Here is a 3627-nt window from a genome sequence, read left to right as displayed (position 1 = left end):
TGTACATAATGATTGTTAAGTCTATAAACTGAGAGAACAATATTTTCACAAATACAATAGAAAATGAAACATATGAGTATGTATATGAAAATATATTTGTTTCATATCTAAGAAATTAAACCAAAACATATATGTACATATATAACTATATATATACAAAACCAAAACGTGTATGTGTGTATATTGATTGAGCTTAAAGTACTAACACACATAATATAAAACCTAAACTAAGTTACCCAAGCTTGTGATCTTCAACGAAGCTCTATCTTGGTATACTTGCGGATGAAGCTGAACTTGGATCTTGAACTTGAAATGCAAGGCTTCAACCACTATTCCGCCAACCTCTATTGGATATGATCGTTGAAGCTCTATTCCATCCATCCTCTAATAAATTGTTTGCCTAGAATAAATATAAAACACAAACACTAGACAAACAATATTAGATGTAAATTGTTTGTAAATCATCATCAAAACAAGAAGGCCAACAATCTCAAACCTCCCACTTGGTCAAACATTCCTACAGTTAGGACCAAAACCACAATTCAATCTTGATAAATGAGAAACTCACTATTTAGTTCGGTAATTAAACCTTCCGATAGTTAGGATTATCCGAATCTTTTTGATTCTCGGAATGGAGATCCTACTATTAGTTTCACCTTCGTGGATTCTTGAAATAGAGATCCTACTTTAAGTTTCATTTGCAACTGGAGAGAGAATATAAAATTCTTCCTCTCTATCATCGGGTTCGTCTTTGCCCCATGAAAAGACACCACTTTTTTTATAACTCTCAAAATCTGTGCTTCACAAGCATGGAAAATTTTATCCCGAAGCCTAAATAAGGATAAGTCAACGCCTAACACGCATTGCCGGTTTAGTCTTTCACCAAGTGAAGAAGACACCAGAATTCAAGTCTGTTGAATTTTATTCTGAAGCTTAAATAGGGATAAGTCAGCGTCTAACACGCGTTGTTGGTTAGTCTTTGACCGTAAAAAGGGACAAAAGGCCCATATATTTGACATTGTGACAGGTTGTTATTAATAACACCAAAATCCATGCCTTACACGCATGGAAAATTTTATTTCAAATCCTAAGAAGGGATAAGTCAACGCCTAATACGTATTGCCGGTTTAGTATTTCACCGAGTGAAGAAGACACCAGAATCCAAGTCTAGGAAATTTTATCCCGAAACCTAAGTAGGGATAAGTTAGTACCTAACACGCGTTGTCGGTTAGTCTGATCATAATAAAAGGATAAAAAGCCTATATATTTGATATAATTAGCGCCTAACACGCGTTGTAGGTTGTTATTAATAACACCATAATCCGTGCCGTACACGTGCGGAGAATTTTATCCCGAATCCTAAGAAGGGATAAGTCAACGCCTAACACGTATTGCTGGTTTAATCTTTCACCAAGTGGAAAAGACACCAGAATCTAAGTCTAGAGGCTTTTATCCCAAATCCTAAGAAGGGATAAGTCAGTACCTAACACGCGTTGTCGGGTAGTCTATTCCCGTAAGAAAAACGAAGTCTACGTATTCAATCTCGTAGTACTAAAAGAGTTAACTCTTTTAGCATAACATTACATACAGAACGAACTTAAATAATCTGCATGCTAGCTCGACTCAAACAGTAGTCGATAAAGGTACATCAAATTCGTTGATGGATGAGGGTTTGCCAAAAATTCTATAAATGTGAGAGTCATTGATGCACCAGCTCTATTAGTTGGTCTCGTAACTTGAGGATCAGATAACTTCAGGATAAGATCCATATACGCAGATGAATCAGCCTTAATAGTTAGTCCTGCAGCTCTAATATTTGGGACCGTCACGCTCTAGTACCTTAAGAGCTTAAACTGTATAGACTCCAGTAAACGTACGAGTATAAACTGTGTTAATGCCAGTCAACGCGTTATAGCAAAGGTTAACATCGGTCAACGCATTACAGTAAAGGTCGATGCCAGTTAACGCATCAATAATTTCACCAAAATAAGGCTAAGGAGAAGTTCCAAAGTCAAAGAATGATTCTAGGGAGTTCAATCACATTCAGATACCAACTCCCAACAAAGACGACCAGTTCAACATCAACTCAATGACAAGAGCTAAGTTCAAATACTTATACACCAACTTTAGTTCAAGATTTTGACAACGGTCGGACGATAAACACAGCGTCAGAAGAACTTTATCTATTCGAAAAAATACTGAGTAGATTAAAGACTAAAAAAGTCAAGAATTAAAGCCATTCATAGGTCCTCCTACCTGATCTCCTCGACAAAATACTAAAGAGATTGAAAACAAAGCCTATCTTATCCAAAATATTTTAGACTCCTCTATAAAAAAATGAGTCTAAAATACTTTGGAGGGGGTATCTGTAGGCATCTAAAAATCCCTATAGGTATCCGCACACAGCTCGAGATAAAGAGAAGACAATGAATATCCTCATTCGAGTCAAATGGGATCATCCAAAACCATAAAGAAGCTAACGAGCGTACGAAGCAAGTCAGTGAAGCGTACAAGTCGACTAGACGATAAGATATGCAAAACGACGAAAAATACAAGTCCGGAATGTTAGACCCTAGAGGGGGGGGGGTGATTAGGGTCTTATGCTAATCTAATTCGATTATATGCCAATTAAAACTAATTAACAAGTTATCCTAGCAAGTATGAAATACAACAAGATATATGAGCTAGGATAAGCAATGTAAACAATGAGATATATCCTATATGATGAAATATATATGCAAGGATATATAAACTAATACAAGAGTAAACAAAATGAACTAGATAGTGGATGATATAAATAATGAGCTATGGACAATGCCGACAAGAAATATAAACATAAGATTAAGTGCGCCAAAGCAAACTCAAACACACGATATGATCACGGAGTTCGGACCTTCCGTCCTACGTCTCCGCTCCCCTCTCCCGGGGAGAAATCCACTATCACAACCGAGTTTTCTACGCTCACCCGAATAACGTTTACACCTCACAGTGTCGGTTTTCAACGCTCACCGAACAACGTCACTTGTCACAATCGGTTTTCTAGTTCACCGAAAACTTCACAACACACTCGGTTTTCTAGCTCACCGAAAACTTACAACACTCACAATGTAACAAATATAAATTTGTTCTCTACAATAGATGAGAACTCAATGAAGCACAACTCAATGTTACAAATCTCTCACAACCCTAATATACTATGTATGCAAATACAATAAGCTCAAGTGGGTATGTGTAACAATGAGATTAATCAAATCTAAACTCAATATAAAACTAGCTTTAATAGAAATGATAATTGACAAATAATAAATGAAAGCTAGAGTAGAGTTTAGAAAACTTCTCAATGGAAGACAAGATGGAGAGATGGAGATTGGAGCCCAAACAAGAAGATGATCTCCTCCACTTGTGAAAACAATCTTCAAACCAAACAAACACTAAAACACACTTAAACCCTTGTTTAAAACTCTTTAAACTTATTTAAAACATTTCTTGAGTGCCCTTAGAAGTATGAGGGCATGGAGTATATATAGGCTCATGAAACAAGCCCAAAAACCCAAGAAAACAAAGCAAAAAGACAAAAAAATGGATATATCAAAATCTGGAAAATATAGCCGTTATGCTACAGTAACC

Source organism: Asparagus officinalis, chromosome 3 (assembly GCF_001876935.1).
Source record: "Asparagus officinalis chromosome 3, Aspof.V1, whole genome shotgun sequence".
Lineage (NCBI taxonomy): Eukaryota > Viridiplantae > Streptophyta > Magnoliopsida > Asparagales > Asparagaceae > Asparagus > Asparagus officinalis.
The sequence above is the reverse complement of the archived record's forward strand: the minus strand, read 5'-3'. Positions refer to the sequence as shown.